This window comes from Globicephala melas, chromosome 4 (assembly GCF_963455315.2).
Source record: "Globicephala melas chromosome 4, mGloMel1.2, whole genome shotgun sequence".
Classification (NCBI taxonomy): Eukaryota; Metazoa; Chordata; class Mammalia; order Artiodactyla; family Delphinidae; genus Globicephala; species Globicephala melas.
This window is the reverse complement of record NC_083317.1, coordinates 86,742,133-86,764,877: the sequence shown is the minus strand read 5'-3', so window position 1 is coordinate 86,764,877 and position 22,745 is coordinate 86,742,133. Positions and strand designations below refer to the sequence as shown.

The following is a 22,745-nucleotide window of genomic DNA, read 5'->3' as shown; positions in this document are numbered from 1 at the left end:
GATACACCATGTTAACAAATTGAAGGAGAAAAACCATATGATATCAATCTCAGTAGATGCAGAAAAAGCTTTTGACAAAATTCAACACCCATTTATGATAAAAACTCTCCAGAAAGTGGGCATAGAGGGAACTTATCTCAACATAATAAAGGCCATATATGACAAACCCACAGCAAACATCATTCTCAATGGTAAAAAACTGAGAGCATTTCCTCTAAGATCAGGAAAAAGACAAGGATGTCCACTCTCGCCACTATTATTCAACATAGTTTTGGAGGTCCTAGCCATGGCAATCAGAGAAGAAAAAGAAATACAAATTGGAAAAGAAGAAGTAAAACTGTCACTGTTTGCAGATGACATGATACTATACCTAGAGAATCCTAAAGATGCCACCAGAAAACTATGAGAGCTAATCAATGAATTTGGTAAAGTTGCAGGATACAAAATTAATGCACAGAAATCTCTTGCATTCTTAGACATTAATGATGAAAAATCTGAAAGAGAAATTAAGGAAACACTCCCATTTACCACTGCAACAAAAGAATACCTAGGAATAAACCTACCTAGGGAGACAAAAGAACTGTATGCAGAAAACTATAAGACACTGATGAAAGACATTAAAGATGATACAAACAGATGGAGAAATATACCATGTTCTTGGATTGGAAGAATCAATACTGTGAAAATGACTGTACTACCCAAAGCAATCTACAGATTCAATGCAATCCCTATCAAATTACCAATGGCAATTTTTACAGAACTAGAACAAAAAATCTTAAAATTTGTATGGAGACACAAAAGACCCCGAATAGCCAAAGCAGTCTTGACGGAAAAAAATGGAGCTGGAGGAATCAGACTCCCTGACTTCAGACTATACTACAAAGCTACAGTAATCAAGACAATATGGTACTGGCACAAAAACAGAAATATAGATCAATGGAACAGGATAGAAAGCCCAGAGATAAACTCACACACATATGGTCAACTAATCTATAAAAAAGGAGGCAAGGATATAGAATGGAGAAAAGACTGTCTCTTCAATAAGTGGTGCTGGGAAAACTGGATCGCTACATGTGAAAGAATGAAATTAGAATACTCCCTAACACCATACACAAAAATAAACTCAAAATGGATTAGAGACCTAAATGTAAGACCGGACACTATAAAACTCTTAGAGGAAAACATAGGAAGAACAGTCTTTGACACAAATCACAGCAAGATCTTTTTTGATCCACCTCCTAGAGTAATGGAAATAAAAACGAAAATAAACAAATGGGACCTAATGAAATTTCAAAGCTTTTGCACAGCAAAGGAAACCATAAACAAGACGAAAAGACAACCCTCAGAATGGGAGAAAATATTTGCAAACGAATCAATGGACAAAGGATTAATCTCCAAAATATAGAAACAGCTCATGCAGCTCAATATCAAAACAACAACAACCCCATCCAAAAATGGGAAGAAGACCTAAATAGACATTTCTCCAAAGAAGACATACAGACGGCCAAGAAGCACATGAAAAGCTGCTCAACATCACTAATTATTAGAGAAATGCAAATCAAAACTACAAGGAGGTATCATCACAAACCAGTTAGAATGGGCATCATCAGAAAATCTACAAATAACAAATGCTGGAGAGGGTGTGGAGAAAAGGGAACCCCCTTGCACTGTTGGTGGGAATGTAAATTGATATAGCCACTATGGAGAACAGTATGGAGGTTCCTTAAAAAACTCAAAATAGAATTACCATATGACCCAGAAATCCCACTACTGGGCATATACCCAGAGAAGACCATAATTCAGAAAGACACATGCACCCCAATGTTCATTGCAGCAGTATTTATGATAGCCAGGTCATGGAAGCCACCTAAATGCCCATCGACAGACAAATGGATAAAGAAGATGTGGTACATATATACAATGGAATATTACTCAGCCATAAAAAGGAATGAAATTGGGTCATTTGTCAAGACGTGGATGGATCTAGAGACTGTCATACAGAGTGAAGTACGTCAGAAGGAGAAAAACAAATATTGTGTATTAATGCATATATGTGGAACCTAGAAAAATGGTACAGATGGACCAGTTTGCAGGGCAGAAGTAGAGACACAGATGTAGAGATCTAACGTATGAATACCAAGGGGAGAAAGCGGTGGGGGTGGTGGTGGTAGTGGTGTGATGAATTGGGAGATTGGGATTGATATATATACACTAATATGTATAAAATGGATAACTAATAAGAACCTGCTGTACAAAAATAAATAAAAGTCAAAAAAAAAGAAAAAAAATGATTCATGTGCTGTATATGGGAGAGAAATTGACATAGTCCTTTTGAAGGGCAGTTTGCTGGTGGAGTCAAACTTTTAAATGCATATGGTCTTCTATCAACAGTTTTCCTTCTACTTATTTATGCTAATGATATCAGAAAAGTGCAAAGATATCCATGTTCAAGGATGTTTATTCTAATATTATTTAGAAGTATGAAAACCTAGAAGCATTCTAAACTGTATGAATTGAGAATTAGTTATACACATTATAATATAATGTAATCCATAAAACAAAATTTTACATAGTTATTAAAATATATAAATTATATTTACCAAGATCTAAAGGGCCCCAGGACATAGGGAGGAGAAAAAAAATACGGTTCACTGCCTCAGGTATAGCATGATCACAGTTATGTAAAATTGTTTGTGTGTGATTATAGGGAGGCATGTGTAAGGTTAACCCCCAAAATGTTAAAAGTGATTACCTTAAGATGGTAAATTTGAACTGCTTTCTTTCCCCTCTTTATGTTTGCATAAATTTTTTTTGCATGAATGTTATACATGAGCAGGTATAAGCTTTATAATTAGAAAGAAAAAAAGATCTACATATTGTAAACAAAATGAAGCTGAATATGTTTGATATTGCCAAATTATGCTCTATGATATTTTGAGGAATGAACACTAGGCAAATACATTTAAGACATTTCAAAAGGCACAAGTGATTGGGTTTCAGATATAATTTGATTTGAATCTTATTACAAATTGGAAAAATAAAAGTTAACTTAAGCTCCATTTATGTTAAGTTTTTTTATAAAGACACTTTTGATGGACTAATTCATGACCCCAGACTTTTATCCACACACATTTTGTATTGTTTCTAGCAGTGATGGATATCCTGGACCATGTGTGTTCTTCCTGATCATGTACTCAGTGACTCTAGTTACCAGGAAATCTACGGCCAGACATGGAAATCACAATGGCAACCTGCTGTAGAACTGCTATGTGCACATGTGCCTTCCATGCAGGAGTTGTCACCTACCCACCAGCCTAGATTAAGTGACTCGATGCCGTGGAACAATGCATGATTCCCTCTTTTGAGAAAACTAATTTCAACACCAGTGAAATATCTATTACTAAAAAGCAAGCATTTCAAATGAATTTTTAACTGAATTGGAAAATAGTCTGAAATTTACAACCAGAAACATTGATAAAATACAGATAGAATTTTAACAGTTCTAATTAATTATGTTGAGTCTTTACTTTTCGGATTTCAAGGTATGGCAAGGGGGCAAGGTATGTCTGGTGTCAAGTGAGAGAGGAAGGTACTTAAAACACATTGTTGAATGAATGCAGTTCCACTTTACATTACACTTTTTTGAGTACTAGAGTCCCTGAAGAGCCCTATTCCTAGAGATTCTGATTCAGTAGGTCTGTGGGGAGCCCCTGAATTTGCATTTCTAATAAGCTCCCCGGTGGTGCCGATGGACAACCTTCAGTAACAATGCTTTTAGACTGCAGTCCGTTCCCTATATTTTCTGACACTTGAGTTTGAACTGTGGCCCATTCTGACATGCCTGATGAAAGAAGAGCACTTCTCTCTCTGGGAAGGTTGTCACAGTACTCAGAAGGACCCAATGGGACACAGAAGAAGAAGGGAATATCCTCCCAGACCAGCTAGGAAGATCTGCCAAATCCAGCCTGGCAATTGACGAGCATAGCAGATGCCGTGGCCAGCCTGCTTTCACATCCAGTCTGTACCAACCTTCTCCAGAGTGAGTAGGTTGGCATACAAGTCGTGCATATGAATAGCTGCTACTCTGGAAGTTGTCCTATATGTATTTGCATAGAGTAAAATTTGCATTTACATGTAGCACATTTCTGTGCAAGCGGATATGGTAAGATCTATGTATATATGTAGGAGGAAGACTGGAAAGGATGTGTATACTGAACCAGGAATTAAGCTAAATGTCTGTTGGGTAAACTGGACTATTTAGGGAGAAGGAAGGGCAGTGAGAATTAGCATTTATGAAGCCTCCATTATCTACCATGAACTGTTGAGAATCTTCACACAGTGTCTCAATTACTTCTAAGCACTAATGACATAATGAAATGGGCTCCATGGTCCCTATTTGTTGCATGAGGTCTCTGAGTCTCAGAGGTGAAACAACTTGCCTAGTAAAAATGAAGTTACTGAACGGCAGATCTGGAATTCAGTTACATCTGACATCAAAGTCTATATTTTCTCCACTCTACTTTCATTGACAAAACATGAAGCAAATAAATAATTATTTGACCAGAAAATATTATTATGAATCTAATACCAATCTGTATTCCATAGACCATTTATTATTGTGGTTGTGTGGGGTTTTGCTGAGTACACAAAAGGGCTCAGTACTAATACTCTAATTGTTTGGAAACTACCATCTCTAAAATATTGATCATCTTATGTGGTAGCAGTTGACTGAATTAATGTAATTTTTCAAAAAAATTTTTTTTTTTTGCTGATGCAATCTCCTATGTTAAAGAGTCATTGTGTTTGTGTGCCTCCCCATTACAAATGGTCAGATGTCAATTTTAAAGCATTTTGGATAGCAAAAGACCAGACTTTGGCAGAAGTAATCTGGCCAGGAATCAAACCCAGAAGAAAAACCAAGCTTATGAAAAGTCCTGTATGATTTTGTTGTTATGTGAGAATTGTTTTTTAAAGGTTGTATATGTGGAGGCGGAGGAACTGAGGGAGCTACTGAGGAGAGAAGACTTAACATTAGCCCTAACTTACAATATGAAATATACTGCTGTAGCCACAAAAAAAAATTTTTTTTTTGGCAGTACACGGGCCTCTCACTGTTGTGGCCTCCCCCGTTGTGGAGCACAGGCTCCGGACGCGCAGGCTCAGCGGCCAGGGCTCACGGGCCCAGCCGCTCCGCGGCATGTGGGATCTTCCCGGACCGGGGCACGAACCCGCGTCTCCTGCATTGGCAGGTGGACTCCCAACCACTGCGCCACCAGGGAAGCCCCACAAAAAATATTTTTGAAAAATTTATAACACAGGAAAATGATAATGTGCCATGTTATGTGAAAAAAGAGAACCAAAGTGTATATGCAGGTGATTTCAGTTAAGGAAAACCATACACGCATACAAAAAAAAGATTCGGAGGAACTACCACAAAATAGTGTTATCTTTGGGATGTGCTTATGCGTCATTTTTGCTTTCTTTAAACCTGTGTGTAATTTTTTGTTATTTATTTTTACCATGAGCATAGATTAATAAGAAGAAGTGCACCTTTTATTTTTTTAAGTTAACCTACTGATTCTTTCCCTATTGAAGCTTAAAGGAAGCAGAACAAATTATTTTGAAAGCTATAATTTGTATGTATGTATGTAACTTTCATGGTAGCCCACCTTCTAGTGTTTGTGCACGCATGCGTGTGAGGGAGAGGGAGAGAGGGAGGGAGAGAGGAGGGAGAGAAAGAGAGAGAGAGAGAGAGAGAGAGAGAGAGAGAAGAAATGAAGAGATGGGCATAGGGTAGTGTGAGGGTGGTAGAATTGTTGATATTTTTCATCTGGAATCAGGTTCACACACCGGCAGAGTACTTCACCATCTTTCAGGATGAAAGGTGTCAATACATTTCGGATGGGATTCATCTACTCATTTGAACAAATGGAAAGGAAGGAGAGGAAGAAGTTTTTGTCTGTGTAAGAGAGAACATAACTCTTGGGTTCTTGAAGGATGAAGTGAGTTAATAAACCTCTTAGAACACTTGGCACTTAGGAAATGTTAGCTATTATTATTGAATCAAAAGGAGCTGCTTTTAGTTTCTAATTTAAGCTTTGGATCTAATGATTTCCCCCTTTTTGTCCCTTCTAGGTAGCCTAATTTTGCTCTGCTAACTTTTAGGAAAACCTTCAGTTTGCAAAAGAAGCTTGACTATCAAGGAATTAGGTCTTTGCTAGAGGGGCTGGACACAGCTTTGTGTAGGTGCCCTTGACAGGAGAAGGGAGAGGGTGTCATGCGCCTCCCAGAGAGTCTAGTCACCCAGGAGAAGGATGAGGATGAGTAGGGATTTATATGGTTCTTGACCTTCCAGCCTTTCCCTCTTATACTATCACTGAGATCACCTTGAAAGTCTTAATCCTCACTCCATGGCTATAAGCACTGTCTTCAGCACAGACGGGTGCTGGGCTGGCCTTTCTGAAAATAAAAGTCAGGGAAATACACCTGACAGCTTGCATAATAGCGTGTTTCCCTACTTACTGTTATGTTCCAGGTGTATAAAACTATCCCTGTACTGAGTGAGGTTGGTGCATCACTGTGTGCTAAAATGGCATCAGTGGGCTATTGCAGTCATCTAAGCAGTCAACACATGTTTACTGTGTCCCTAATATATACAAAGTGCTAAAAAAATATAAACAAATGTATAAAAGCAGATGCTAACCTCAGGAGCTTCAAGCAGTCTTGTGTGATGGCGTTTACCATGTTGCAATAGTAAAAAGTTCGTATTGTTTTATATATAGAGAAATACTAATAAAATCCAATTAAAGTGTGGAGTCTAGTTAATGGTAATGTACCAAAGAACTTGCAATACTGGTTTATTAGCTGTGGCAAATGTACCATACTAATGTAAGATGCTAACAACAGGGGAAACTGAATACAGGATATGTGGGGACTCTCTGTTTAACCTTTATACTTTTCAAAAGAAAAAGTTTATTTGAAAAAATCAAATAGCATTTGTTAAGCACTGTAAAAAGTTTGCCTACAAACACACTTTCGATCTTTCAACTCTGGCTTCCTATCATGTAACCATAATATGACAATCAATCATCTTAATTTTATTCTCTCCAGGAAAGCCCAGTGTGTTCCCCAGTTCCAGTCAGAAGTCCCAGCTGCACAGAATCTAGGCTTTGGGGTTGCCCTTGCAGTGGATGTAAGACGTATGTAACCAGATGTGGTAGAAACCAGGTCAGGTCTTTGGCTTGGGAGAAGCAGGGCGTCCTCAGTGTTTCTGAATACCTGGTTCTAAGGAATTGGTAATTCTGGAAACTTAGTTCAAGGGTGTTGGTATCATTTCTCAGGGGTGTCCAACAGTCACCAAGTTTGGTGCATTTAGAACAGGAAGGAGGCAGGAAGATGAGGCTTCTCTTATGTAGAATGATAATGCTGTCTCTTCTCTGGGTTTCCTCTGAAAAGTAGGGAGGTATCTACCAGGCCAAGCATTGCTGGGTTCCCCTTGACTAAGCAGAGCAGCAGCACAAGCACCTCTACAACCTCTTACCTCCACCTCCTCCATCTCCACCCCTACCACCTCTATTACCTCCACCTCCTCCATCTCCACCTCTACCACTTAACTCCACCACCTCCATCTCCACCTCTACCACCTCTATTACCTCCACCTCCTCCATCTCCACCTCTACCAACTCTATTATCTCCACCTCCTCCATCTCCACCTCTACCACCTCTATTACCTCCACTAGCTCCATCTTCAACTTTACCACCTCCATTAGCTCCACCTCCTCCATCTCCACCTCTACCACCACTTACCTCCACCTCCTCCATCTCCACCTCTACCACCTCTTACTTCCACGTTCTCCATCACCACCTCTATCACCTCTTACCTCCACCTACTCCATCTCCACCTCTACCACCTCTTACCTCCACGTCCTCATCTCCACCTCTACCACCTCTATTACCTCTACCTCCTCCATCTCCAACCCTAGGACTACTATTACCTCCACCTCCTCCATCTCCACCTCTACCACCTCTATTACCTCCACTAGCTCCATCTTCAACTTTACCAACTCCATTAGCTCCACCTACTCCATCTCCACCTCTACCACCACTTACCTCCACCTCCTCCATCTCCACCTCTACCACCTCTATTACCTCCACTAGCTCCATCTTCAACTTTACCAACTCCATTAGCTCCACCTACTCCATCTCCACCTCTACCACCACTTACCTCCACCTCCTCCATCTCCACCTCTACCACCTCTTACCTCCACGTCCTCCATCACCACCTCTATCACCTCTTACCTCCACCTCCTCCATTTCTACCTCTACCACCTCTTACCTCCACCTCCTCTATCTCCACGCCTACCAGCACTATTACCTCCACCTCCTCCATCTCCACCCCTACCACCTCTATCACCTCCACCTCCTCCATCTCCACCCCACCACCTCTACTACCTCCACCTCCTCCATCTCCACCCCTACCACCTCTTACCTCCACCTCCTCCATCTCCACCTCGCCACCTCTATTACCTCTACCTCCTCCATCTCCACCCCTAACACCATTATTGCCTCCACCTACTCCATCTACACCACTACCACCTCCATTAACTCCAACTCCTCCATCTCCACCCCTACCACCACTACACCTGCACCTCCTCCATATCCACTCCTACCACCTCTATTACCTCCACCTCCTCCAACTCCACCTCTAACACCTATTACCTCCACCCTGTCCATCTCCACCCCTACCAACTCTATTACCTCCACCTCCTCCATCTCAACCCCTACCACCTCTATTACCTCCACCTGCTCCATCTCCACCCTTACCACCTCTATTACCTCCACCTCCTCCATTTCTACCACTACCACCTCTATTACCTCCACCTCCTCCATTTCTACCACTACCACCTCTATTACCTCCACCTCCTCCATCTCCACCTATACCACCTCTTACCTCCACCTCCTCCATCTTCATCTCTACCACCTCTTACCTCCACCTCCTGCATTTCCACCCCTACCACCTCTATTACCTCCACCTCCTCCATCTCCATCTCTACCACCCCCACCCCTTCTACTACTCCTTTAACCTCCCATCACATCTGCCACCACCTCTACTACCATCATCTCTACCACTACCTCCCATACCTCTGCCCCTCCAACATCACTTTCACCAGCACCATTCCCACTGTATCACCATCACCTCATAATTACGGCATCAGAGGGCTTACTAAACATCATGATGATTGACTCTGAAGAGGTGCACATCTTTTTTTTTAAAAATATATTTAAAAAATTTTTTGCTGCACTCTGCGGGCATGTGGAATCCTAGATCCCCTACCAGGGATCAAACTCATGCCCCCTGCATTGGAAGTGTGGAATCTCAACCAGTAGACCACCAGGGAAGTGCCTGAAGAGGTAAATATCTTTTAGGTGAACTATGTGGCGGTGAATATAGAACATGGGGTGAACCCTCTCAAGCAAAGCTCTCAGAGATGAAATTGCTTGTGGCGTTCATACCAGAAATCCCTCTTTTCACCTATTTAAGTGTGGGCTAGCTGACCACCCTCTTTCCCATTAGATTCAAAAGAGTACAGATGCTAGATGCACCCTGACCTTTACTCACTGGGAGGGATAAGACATTACAAGATATTTAATCTGCTAATCCCTTCAAAATTGTGCATCTGCATAAAAGGTTTTCAAATCCATTTACTATGGAGATTCAACAAGAGCTACCTGGTATAATTAGATCAGCATGATGAACTCAAACCTCTAAACCATCATTTAACACCTTGGCGGGTAATGGAAATAGTGTGTTTAATAAAACTGTCTGCATCCATTGGGATTGGCATTATAACCTTCATTAACATAACCGCAGAAAATAAGATTTGATGGGGAAAATACCACAAAGCAACACAATGAAAAGGTGAATACTCTATGTGGGGAAAGGAGCTTTCAAAGGAGACATGTCTCAAGGGGAGATGCATGGGTAGGGGCAGGGGAAGCTCAAATTCCTTTCTTAGAGTGTTTCAAATTCATGGGAGTCATTGTTCCATTTCAAAAGCTAAATTGCGGGGTGAGGGGTGCTGCATCTTCTAAATGCTCTGGGACCTGCAGTTGCTGCTTCATGCACGTTTTGAGACCAGTGATGGCCTGTCTTAAGCCATTAGACCCCAGTCTTAAATCTCCTCTGTAGCTCAGCATACAGTACCTATTGCATTAGAAGTGAAGTTCTGGTGTAGCAATTGTCAGAAGTGTTTTATCCACCGGGATCACAAAACATGAGCCCTGAACAGATGGCCGAGCCTAGTGAATGTCTTGTGAAATGGGGAAAAGACTGCTTCGTGCTCTTGGTACTCTGCCGCAGAACTTGATGCCATTTGCATTCCTCTGGGAAATTCGCTGCTCCTAAGAATTACACCTCAGATTCCTTGTCCTGAAAATTAAGTTTCTTACATGACCTTCATTTTTATGAGGGTAGAGCTTCTAGGACAATAATTTTTGATTGAGTAAGCATCCTTTGAAATAAAGATTCTGAAAAAGAAAAATCCCAGGAGTGATCAGTCCTGAAAAACAGGATTAATATCTCTCACTAGAAAGTGTCAGTAAAGGTTTCTTGAAATTCTTAGTCTAGTGGTTCTCAAAGTGTGGTCTTTAGACCAGAAGTACCTGCATCACTGAAGCACTTGCTGGAAATGCAAATTCTCTAATGAATCAGAAGCTCTGTGGGTGGGACTTGTGTTGATGGTCATTTTTGAAGCCTTACACTAAAGCAAAATATTCTAGAGGGTTCTGAAGAGAGTGAATAAAATATTTAGGTCTTAGGGAATTAAGTTTCAAAGGAAGTCTGAAGAAAGCAGAGGCTGGATCTTAGTTTTGAATGCATGTGGCTTTCTGTGTTAACCACAGACATGTAGAGTTTTAGGCCTGAAGGAGACCTTATAACAAACAGTCCAGTTAGGCCCCTCATTTATACAAGTGCAGAGAGGTCCAATGAGGTGATAATTCACATTCCTAAACTTCTTTCACGACCCAGAGCTGAGCATCCCAACTAACATGTTTATAAGCCATGAAGAGGTTACAGTCGGGCCAGGAGCAGCTCTTGATCCCCACAGAGTAACAAGACAGGTTTTGGGTATTAGGCAAGGTTTGTGACCAGGCACATCTCCTTGGAGAGTGGCCTGAGAAGAGCAGGGTCTGATGGTACACAGCTGAAAAAAATTGGGAAGCACTTACCCAGAGAAACAACGAGTTCTTGTTATTTAGTATCAACTCACTGTCCTATAAAATGAGGGTGGATAAAAAAATAAAATAAGACTGGTATGATCACAGCCAAATAGTTCTCCAGCAGTATATCCCGGAAATGCTTGGCATTGGGGCCCCTCAGCATTTCACAAGGTGCAGAATTTTAATTTTATTCACCAGAATTCCAGGGAGGGGGATGGAGCATGTGCCGATCCTTGTTGGGTACCATTCAGAGCTGGGGACTTGGCCATGCTTCCCAGGAACTGTGTACATAGGGGACAGTCAAGTCCCAGGAGCCTGGACTTTGGGTACGGATGAGCAGAGATGGAAGAAGACAAAGTATGGAGGAGGGGGATGGGCAGGGAGGGAGGGAGAAGAGAAGGAGAGAAGGAGATTGATTTTAGCAGTTCCTGTGAATGGGTAAGTTTAATGAGAAGGAAAGAGATATATTAGTGAGAGCCTTTCTGTGTGAGGTGCTGTGAGACCCCCCCTCAGTCACCACTATCAGGAAACTTCATTAATTATCTGCAGTATTTGTCAAAGCATCTGTTTCTTTGAAATGACACTGTTCATAGCTTGGACTGTGTGCAGCTCCAGTATATTCAGGTAAGGTAAACTCTATACAGGATTCATATCCCTCTAAAGGAACAGCGAGCTTATACTCCATTTTTATTCTGTCTGTATTTTTAGAGCAAGATAAAACTCCTTAAAAACAAAATGGAGTCAACCCTCAGAGGCTTAATTTAGAGAAATTTCCCCCTCATTTATTGAAGACTAAAGAAACTAATACAATTGTACAGTAGTATGAGCTCATTAGTTTAGTCCAAATAATGATCTTCTAGCACCCAAGAGAAAGAAGTCACCTATACTACACTGTTTAGAGGTTTTAGGATGTAAAAGACAGAAGGAAAAGAGTATTAGCAACCTTCTCTCTTCCCTCAAATCATTTAACGAGTGCTTCCTATGTGCCAGACACTATGGAGACAGGAAAGATGAATAAGATATAATCAATGGTCCTTTACATTCAGGGAGATTGAAGTATAATAGTGACAAACAGGGATAAAACACAGTGTGAAAAATGGCAGATGATATAAGTATGCCAAGTGTGGGACACAGGATTAGAAGTACCATTTATTACTTATTGCAGGCCAAGTGCTATTGTAAACGTTAAAGATGTATTTTCTTTATTTATTGTGGTAAAATATATATAACACGAAACTTACCATTTTAGCCATTTTTAAGCGTATAGTTCAGTGGCATTAAGTACATTCACACTGTCGTGCAACCATCACCACTATCCACCTCCACAACTTTTTCATCTTCCCAAACGGAATCTAGGTACCCATTAAACACTAGCTCCGCATTCCCGGCTCCCAGAGCGCCTGGCAACCACCACCAGTCTTTCTGTCTCTGTGAATGTGACTACTCTAGATTCTTCACATGTATGGAACATTTGTGCTCTTGTGTCTGGCTTATTTCACTCAGTATAATGTTATGGTTAAGCATTTAACATGTAGCATTCATGTCATTCTCACAACCCTGTCAGGTGGCCAGCATTCCCCCCATTTTACAGATGAAGTAACTGATGATCAGAGAGTTACTGGCTCAAAAATCACAGATAATAAATAGCACAGCTGGGATTTGAACCCTGGTCTGCATGGTGCTAAAGCCTTTGCCATGACACTGATTCACCTGGCAGGAAAGAGAGGGGAGACAGTGTAGTTACAAAAATTAAACCAACCAACCAACCTACCTGCCCAAACCTTCCTGACATAGCTCACATTAGTTGTAGGATTAGGACATCTCTCCCTTTGAAAGTAACAAGACTTTTAATCAGTTATTTCAAAAAGGAGGTTGACAGGAGGGAGACGATTGGGATCGAAGGTTCGCACTGCTTTTCACAACTGTGAGAAGAAACTCTTGTGGTAAATACACTATCGCTCTGTGGCAGGGGTCCCCAACCCTTGGGCCACGGACCGGTACTGGTCCGAGGCCTGTTAGGAACCAGGCCGTACAGGCCGAGGTGAGCAGTGAGCGAGTGAAGCTTCATCTGCCCATCCCCCCTCCCCCATGGAAAAACTGTCTTCCACGAAACTGGTCCCCGGTGCCAAAAAGGTTGGGGACCGCTGCTCTGTGGAAGCCTCCTAGAAAGTGGCTGCCGAACTGAAAGTAATTGTGACAGCCTTTTCTGTGTTGCTCCAAACAAGCAAGAGCCACATTTTTCCTTTGAGGGCTCCCTTTCTGAGACTGATACTTCGGTTGTTTTGACTGTCTTAGAACTCTTTGCACCAGGAGTCTAATGAGGACCACTCCCAACGCAGCACACCTCTTGGGGCTGTTTGGGAGCGGGCTGTGTCTATAGCGGCCAGAGCAATGCCAGCACTCTGGGATCGCGGTGATCATCGGCTCGCCTGGAACCTCTGACCACTGCCTCTTTGCCCGCGCCCAAGGCCCCCATCTCTCTAGCGAAGAAATCCCCTCCCTTTTGAATCTCCTGGCCCTCACCTGCCTCGTGTTGCACGCAGATTCTCCCTCCCTGCCCATACCCATGAGATGGATGGCTTCTCCCCTACTCCTGCCTTCCCTGGGGGGTACACATTGAGGATGATAGGCAGGCACAAGGCTCACCTCTCAACTCAGCCTCCCAGATCTCACACCCTGGTTTAGCCGCTTGAGGAAGGCTGCCTCTTGTGATAGAAATGAGAACAATCAAAGGACAGTTTCAGGACGACCTTTTCTTTCTCTCCCCATTATGTCCTTTTATGTTAATTACAGCAGATATAGTGGAAAGAGTATAACATTTTGGCACCAGGAGACCTGGGTTCCAATTCTGACTCTATTAGTTACAAGCTGGGCGTCCTTGAGCAATGCACTAATGTCCTCTGAACTTCAGTTTTCTTACTTGTCAAATGGGGATAATAATAATACTGACATCCAAGGTTGTTGTATGACAATCAAATGGTATAACACATACCAAAGTGCTTGTAAAAATAAAACACTAAGCAAGAATTTTGTTTTAATTTTTTTTTTTTTACTGTATTTACTTTTAGGACCAAATTTAATTTTCTGTTTATGGTACATGAAGGTTGGTGCTGGGTTCAAAGCAAAATCTTTATATTAAGTTAGCTCCACCATCAGCATTTACCTTGCATGACCACTCACTGTATGCCCAGTGGTCACCTTGGCAATGGGGAAACAAATCATCTCATCTTTTAGCACAGAGATAGCCAAGCCAATACTTATTCCTTGCATAAATGAGTGAATTGTTCATTTGTTGCACAATGAATCACATCTACTTCCTCATTTCCTAAAATGAAAGCATCTAACGAATTGGAAGAACGAAGATGAAAACTGGCTTTTAATTCATTTATTCGAAGTATTTAAACGTGTAACAGTTAGCCTGCAGTAAATTATTGTGAGGAGAACAGAAACGCACGTTCAGTTAGTCAAATTCTTTGCTGTAGTGTTTAGATATGGAAACTCAGTTTCTGTCCACTGAAAGCTGATTTTCTAGGAAGTTGAATGCATTCTGAATTCTGTGAGCAATATTTCTTCTACCACGTGAAGAACCACAAAAAGGCAGATGAAGCAGTGCATGCAAAGCATGTGACATCTGTGGCCCACTGCTGTCATTATATAAGAGACAGAAAAACAAGGCTTGAATTCTTAGATGCTTCAGTCAGACAAAGGTTTCTTGGAGGGCTCAGTCACAATTCTCAACACAATGCTTAATTCTACCAATTCTGCTCCATCTCCTTTTTCCTTTCTACATCAACTATTCAAATTCCTTGCACAAAGCAGAAGGAAACAGGACCAGATAAGGCTTCCTGGTAAAACCGGGTAGCTCAAATATTTCGAGCAAGAGATGCTTAATTTTAATGAGATTCTCGACAAACTTTCCAGAAGAATATGTCCTCCCAAAGAAACTAATGATCAAAAAAGTTTGTAAACTTATAGCCATTCAAATTACAGTTAGGACCGTTTATGAACGCACAGACTACTTTCCCATATAAAAACAGATCATAATATCAATATCTTTCATCAAGAGTTATTCCAAACTTTGGAGAGTAGAGAGATTACACCAGAAATTTTAGAAACATGAGTCCACGTCAGTTCCTGTTGGAAGAGCAACTATTAACTCAGACGATAGCAGATTTCTGCCCTCAGAAATGCATAAGAGATGAGATGTTTGCACTCAACTCAGCCCCTTAAGAAGAAACTTTTATTCAACAAGAATCAAAAGACTTTGGTCTCTGTTAGAAGAGCTCAGATTTGAGTTCAAATCTGGTCTTGAATATTCAGGCAGTTTTCTTAACCTCTCAACCTTAGGGTTCATCATTTGTGAAAATGAGGATAAAATTGCTTATCTCACACCACTGTTGTGTGGATTAAATGAAATGTCTGGAAAGATCTAGCATGGCCTGGCATGTAGCAGGAGCTTAATAAATATCAGTTTCCCTTTTTCTTCCCTTTATCCTCCTCCAGTTTAAAATTTTTTTTACAAAATTAATTATGCTCCTTAAAATGACTGTATAACATGTTACTGGTGTATTGTGTTGGTAAGTCAATTCTTACAAATCTTGTAAGACTTTAAGTTATGCCCATTTTAAGGCACGTTTAGCAGTTTTTCTATTATTATTTGAGGAAGGAATACAAACACTTCTTGAGCATCTGTGACACACCCATAACAATCTGCAAGCCCCATTTCTATACACGCAGTAACAGGAACACACTCTAATGAAGGGAAAGGCAAGATTACAAAACTAGTAAGTGGCAGAATCAGGACTTAAACTCAGATCTCTTAAGCTCTCCCTCTATGTCCTCTTCCCAATGCAAGACTGCCTCTCAATATGTTTATTTCTTGATCTTCTGTTGTAATGCTGACCTCAAAGTCATATTTGAAATGAGAAAAGCTGTGCAGTGCTGGCACTTAGAACGTCTCCTATTTTACCGACTGGTTTAGAAACAACAGACTGAAAAATTGAAGACAATTTGTAACTGGTTTCCTTGTGATTCCATTGGATGGAACCAAGTTAACTGCATTCCCCATATCACATGCCCAGTAACCAGGGAGGGGCTAGTGGATGGGAGTTCCTAGGTTGCTCTTTTTTGATATGGTTTGGACAGTGTGCAATGGGCTAGAGCTTGAGCACTAAGACGTCAGGGATGGGACAGAGTGGCTGAGTGATGACTCAGGATTCCAAGCTGGTGTCCCCACTGAGGAAGGATATTTGGCATCAGTCATTAAGAGCACAGACTTTTAATTCCAGTTAAAGTCCTCTCTCTGTCATTTATCTTGAACAATTTTCTCAATCTAAGTGTCAGTATCCTCCTGTTTTGATTGGGGTTAATGGCACCTACCTCTCAAGGTTATTTATAAAGTTTAAAGAACTAATGTATATAAACCTCTTAACATGATGGCAGGCTAGCTAAGACTACAGCCTCCACCAGGGTCCAGCATCTTGGCAGCTCCCACAGTGCCCACACAGTACATGGCGCATACTAGAGGCTCAGTAAATGTTTAACAGGATTGTACCTTCTATCCACAGAAGGAACCTTTCCTTAGGAGTGCTGCAGCATTTCCTTAGCTCAGTGCCCGGTTCTCCTGGTGCACCACTTGCTGCTGCTTCATGGCAGCTGGTTCCTCTGCTGGGCAGCTTTGACGGGAAGGTCTGTTAAACACACCAGATCAGAATCTGCCTCCTGGGGACTTCCCTGGTGGTGCAGTGGTTAAGAGTGCATCTGCCCACAGATGTAGAGAATGGACGTATGGACACCAAGGGGGGAAAACCGTGGTGGTGGTGTGCTGAATTGGGCGATTGGGATTGACATGCATACACTGATGTGTATAAAATTGATGACTAATAAAACCCTGCAGTATAAACAAACAAACAAACAAAACAACTAATACTAAACTTTCTTTGGGTTATTTGTATGGAAATATGTTAATATAAATGTTTCAGACATTACATGACATTTCTAAACATCTTATATGTTCTGGTATAATGTTATAAGTCATAATTCTAGTTATTACTTTAAAATGTATATCTCAGAAATAACTAAATTTCCTTGTCAATTGCATTCTTATGAACTTTCATCAAATCTTTAACCGTGGTCATTTTTAAGTCTTTTGTTATTTACAGACAGTTCTGGGTGTACTCTGATGCTTTTGCAAAAATGTTCCTATAAAAAGGTTTCATCTTCAAGGAATTCATGGAAAAGACTCTGACAAGTACAGGTTTCTGGTAACTGACTATACTGCCAAACTGAATGAATAAGCATTTTCAGAACTCTAGTGGAAAACTGATGAATTCAGAAAAGTGCTAACAAAAGATCAAGATGAAAAAAAAATTAATTACATGGGACTGAGTGAACTGATGAGGATGATTATAATTTTTGTGACTTTCTGTTTGAATAATAAAAAAAAAATCCCACAAGGACTCAGAGGCAAAAAATATACAAATCAATTTTCACTGCAAAGTAAAGGAGCTGTTACAGTGGAGGATTACTGGACTGAATGTCAATATTATGACATAGTATGTGTGTGTTTCGTGTTTGGTAATTGCAATCATTGTTGCTTTTGTTGTAGTTATCCATTTACAATGATTGGTGTCAGTCTATTTATCTCTTGTAAAAATAAAATACAGTGTGTGTGTGAGAAAAAAAAAAAGAATAACCATTAAATATTAAGGGAAAAAAAAAAAAGAGTGCGTCTGCCAATGCAGGGGACACGGGTTCGAGCCCTGGCCCAGGAAGTTCCCACATGCCACAGAGCAACTAAGCCCATGAGCCACAACTACTGAGCCTGCACTCCAGAGCCCGCGAGCCACAGCTACTGAGCCCGTGTGCCAAAACTACTGAAGCCCGCATGCCTAGAGCCCGTGCTCGGCAACAAGAGAAGCCACCGCAGTGAGAAGCCTGCGCACCGCAACAAAGAGTAGCCCCCGCTCGCAGCAACTAGAGAAAAACTCACACGCAGCAACGAAGACCCAACACAGACAAAAAGGAAGGAAGGAAGGAAGGAAGGAAGGAAGGAAGGAAGGAAGGAAGGAAGGAAGGAAGGAAGGAGGGAAGAAAGAATCCTCTTCCTTCTACTTCCTCTCATTTGTCTCAGTGATCCCACTCAAGGTCACACAGTATATTCTCTGCCTCTTCTATGTGGTTGCAGAGTGAAATTGTATGACTATGGTATTTTTCAAAGCTTGAAAGCTGGTGGCCTGCAAGCTAAAGTCAGTGTATACTTAGATGTGTCTTATTACCTGCAATGTTGAAGAATTTTACATCTGAATGTTCTCATTGGGGCATTCATGTTCCAGTTTGCCACAGTCCTTACCTCTCCCTACAGCCTTATACTCAGCTTCACTCTTTTATGTGGTCGCCCCTTACCCCCAACCTTTGATTTTGTGACCCATGGTGAGCACAAAGAGGAAGTATTTTGAAATCAGAAATGATCCGAACTTGAGTCCATGCTCTTGCTGGCTGTACAATACAGAGTAAGTGGACTAACATCCATGAATCATAGTTTCCTCAATGGTAGACAGGTTGCTCCCACCTGCCTTCCAAGATAGCTGCGAAGATTAAATGAAATAGTTCCTAGGACAGTGCTGGGCACAGGCAGGGACTTAGGAAATATAAATTCACTGCACTACAGCCCTATCTCCTCACTGAAATTCCTTGTTTACAGGTCCAACATGGAGACTGAAGAAAGAAAAATATCAGAGATGAAAAAGTTGGGTGAGTAACTACATTAGAATAGAAATGATGATGAGAACAATAAGCAAGTAAGAAGATAAAACAACTGATTCCCAAAGCATACATGGATTCTTAATAACTCCAAGTAGAGTCAATAACAGGGTTTCAATGGCTCCTGAAAGGGCAGAATCCCTGTAGGTGGGACCCAAGCATCAGTTTTTTGAAAAGTCCCCAGGCTGTGCCAGTGTGCAGCTATGATTGAGAATCCAGGAGCCTCTCCCACCCACACAGTACATAGAGCCAGGAAGGCCTTCAATTAGTGTAGGCAGATTTTGCCAGTTCAGGCTTTCCTGGATACCAAGGGCCCACCTCTAACTGTGTAAAATACGGCTGCGATATACATGGATTTTGCATTGACAAAAAGAGAAGGATCAATGAGCAACATCTACCATGAATTACCATCTCTGTGGGCCAGTGTCAGTAGCAATGGGTATGCACTGAGCAGTCACTGGCTGTGTGGGGCTTCACGGTATATGAGACATGGACCCCTTCCTTCAGTAATTTTCAATTGGATGGAGGCTCTCATAAACTACTGAGCAGGGCAGACATGGCAAATCCCTTCCTGAGACATGGAGAAAGTGCTTTCATCTGACAAATTGGTGGTGTCCTTCTCAGTTCTACACACTGGGTGTATCTATTAGAAATGAGATTGACATTCCTAAGCACTAAAAAATGCTTTAAAAAAGTTTAAACTTAAACTCTTAAACTTAAAAGGTGATAATAATAGTTATTATTATAGTTGCTATTAACTGATCATCTACTATGTGCCGAGGATATATTATTTCTCTCATGCCAACTCTGTGAGGCAGGTATGACTATCCTCATATTTTTAACCAAAGAAAAGTTTTAGGGAGGTTAAGAAAGTTGTCCATAATCACAGCTAGAAAGTGGCTGAGTTCAGATTAAAACCTAGGTTGGTTTAAAAGGCTTATTCTTTTCAGCAGCTTGATTCTCAAAACAAACAAACAATATAAAGAGAATACTGATATGAAGTAAATAGCATTCTTTCCTTTGTAGTTTCCAAATTTTTTACAATAACTATATTTTACATGTTATAATCAAAAGTTTTTTTTGAAAGAAGGAAAAAAATGAATGATAAGTATAGGGATCAGTTCTATTATTTAGAACATTGTTATTAATCAGATACTTTTTCTTAATTAAAAGCATTAACATCCAGGAATAAATAAAAATGTATTTGACTTTCCATAATTATAAATATATTTCCTGGATTTATATTTCAGAGCAAGGGACCTGGAAGTTCAGTTCCCATTTTCATAATGGTCTTTGCATTTGAGACACAGACACCTCCTAAAGTTATTAAACTATCAAACTTCACAAAAGAAGCGGCAGACACAACCCTAATGTGATCCTTATTTAGCAAATTGTCTTCTTTCCTAAAGGATTTTAGCTTCTGTTTGTTCTTTTGTAAAGTACCTGCCAAAAACAGCTCGGCTTCCCCCGCTCCTGTTTGACTGTGGTCAGCAAGGTGAGAAATTACGAGGAGGAAAATGAGAATTTGGAAATGGGTGCTGACATAGTTGTCATCTCACTAGAGAAGATGAATGAGGAGACAAACAGGAACGCAGAACGGGAGAAATACAATTAGGTGTGTAGAGCCAAGGAGAGAATTGGAGCTCAGTGAAATTTCCTCCCTGCAGGAGTTACCAATTCAATCCTGGAAAATTATAAGTGATACTATCACCTGTAAAACTGGGTAGGTACGGGCTACATTTCTTTACTTTTCCCTGATTCCCCATCCCCACCAGTCGCTGAGAAAACAAAGTACTAGAAAAACAAAAGGAATGCTTACCTCAGATACTCTCTCTGTGGACGCACAGGAGACTTTTACTAACCTGAAGCCGCGAAAGCTATGAATGCTCATTGTTAAAATGCACTTTTAACACAATTATATAAACTGGCAACTAAGAAGCTTTAAAGAAACATTTTTGCTGATGGAGATTTTCAACACAAGCAATCAGTATATCTATATTCATGGGAAGAGACTTTAATAGTATTTAATTAAAGGCCACACAAAGAGGAAGCAGATCCTATGGCTAGATTTCCTGGTTCTAATTCCACTGTGTCTCTTCTATGTAGAGGAAATACATGGCTTTACTTGTAGCTGATGTTTGGAACAGCATTATTTCTAGTCTGATTAGTTGTACAGCTCTTTCTCATTGTTTTTTAATTTTTAGTCAGTTTTGTAGTATTTTATTTTTAAAAATTGTTTTGGGGGGAATTAATGAATTGCAAAATACGGAACTAAAAGGAACAGAAAAGTAGTTTAAAAATCCAGCGTCCAGAGATAATCACTTTTAATAATCTAGAATGTTTCCTTAGAGTCTTTTCTGCTAAGCACGTTTTACCACAGTTGTATCTTTCCAAATTTTTGTCTTGTGTTTGTGTTTTGCTTACTATGTTGCAAGCGTTTTTTTCCATGTCAGTAAAAACTCGGTCAGCATGATTTTAAGTTGTCCCCAGTATTCTAAATTATGAAAGGCCAACCAATTGCTATATTTTAAATTTAGAGTCCCTGAAGCCTCTACTTTCCTGTAACACATCTGGTAGAACTGCACACAAGGTTGCTTACGTTAATGTTGGACTGCCGTCCATAGCAGTGAGAATGGTGTTTTGTTCCCAAGTACAAATAAAGAACCTGAGTGGGGCAGGTGGCCTTCTCGTCCTACTCCCACATGCTACCTTCCTTATACAAGGTGAAACCAATGGAGTCCTCAAAGGTAGGAGGAATTAGTAGCTTCATTCCACCAGCAAGGTGGAGTCTGGAGTAGTCTTATGGTCATGGACAAGGGACCGGGAGAGGCAAGCATATATTAAAAATCTACTGAGCAGGAGAGTGCTAGGTGCTGGGAATATCAAGATGAACAAGATGTAGTTTCTTCCTTATAAGGGCTGCCAATGCTGGCCCAGTCTGTACAACTGGGTTGCAACATCATTTGCTCTGGGAACCTATCCTCATCTTGGTTGAGACCTCAACACCTCACCTAACCACTTGTCAGCCTCTTTACCTGAACCATCAGCCTTTGCTGAGGGTCTGCTGTCAAAGGACAGGTTCCTTAGTATTGTGGAACTGTGGCTGAAGCACAAAGCACTGCCTGAAATCCCACTGCCACATGAACTTCCTCTGTTAGTGGTACTTGCATTGCATGGCCAGCTTCTTTATGTTCGGGTCAGCTTTTGCTCCCTTCCTGCTGCCCTGCGGTGCCGGGGTCTCAGCATGTGTCATAGTCAAGCTTGCTGGATAATTAGGGCAGCCCTATGAAAAAAATCCCTCTTTCCTATCTTTTCACATCTTTTATTTGTACTCATAGTGTCTGCTGAGGGCCTGTTTCATACACCACACCCCAGTAAGCCCTATGGGATCTAATGGCAGGAGTAGGACTGGACAGCTATTGAGGCACTTAGAGTCTGGTTGAAAATACACACTAAGATGTGTGAGAGAGAAAAGTACGATCATGATAACATGCCCCTCACTGACACTGTATGTCCCAAGGGGACAAAGCAAAGGGGAGCTTAAAGAACTGATGAGGTGAGTGATGAATGAGGAAAGGCTGAGATGAAAGTGGTGAGCATTCTGAAACAGGGTAACATGAGAAAGGGCCTGGACCAAAATGTGTGTTGTCTAATGGCAAAGGGTATCAGACTGCAGTGAAATTATTAATTCCACAAGATCCAAGTACTGCTGGCCTTTTCTTGTTTTAGAATATACACAGGTGAGTCTCTTCCCTCTTGTATTG

General features: G+C 41.0%; 1 protein-coding gene across 10 annotated transcripts in view; it reads right to left on the bottom strand.

The window, feature by feature from the left end:
* The window catches only part of PEX5L (peroxisomal biogenesis factor 5 like), a 250,898-nt gene that overhangs the window by 147,735 nt on the left and 80,418 nt on the right, over positions 1-22,745 (bottom strand). The gene's annotated exons all lie outside the window — the stretch shown is intronic.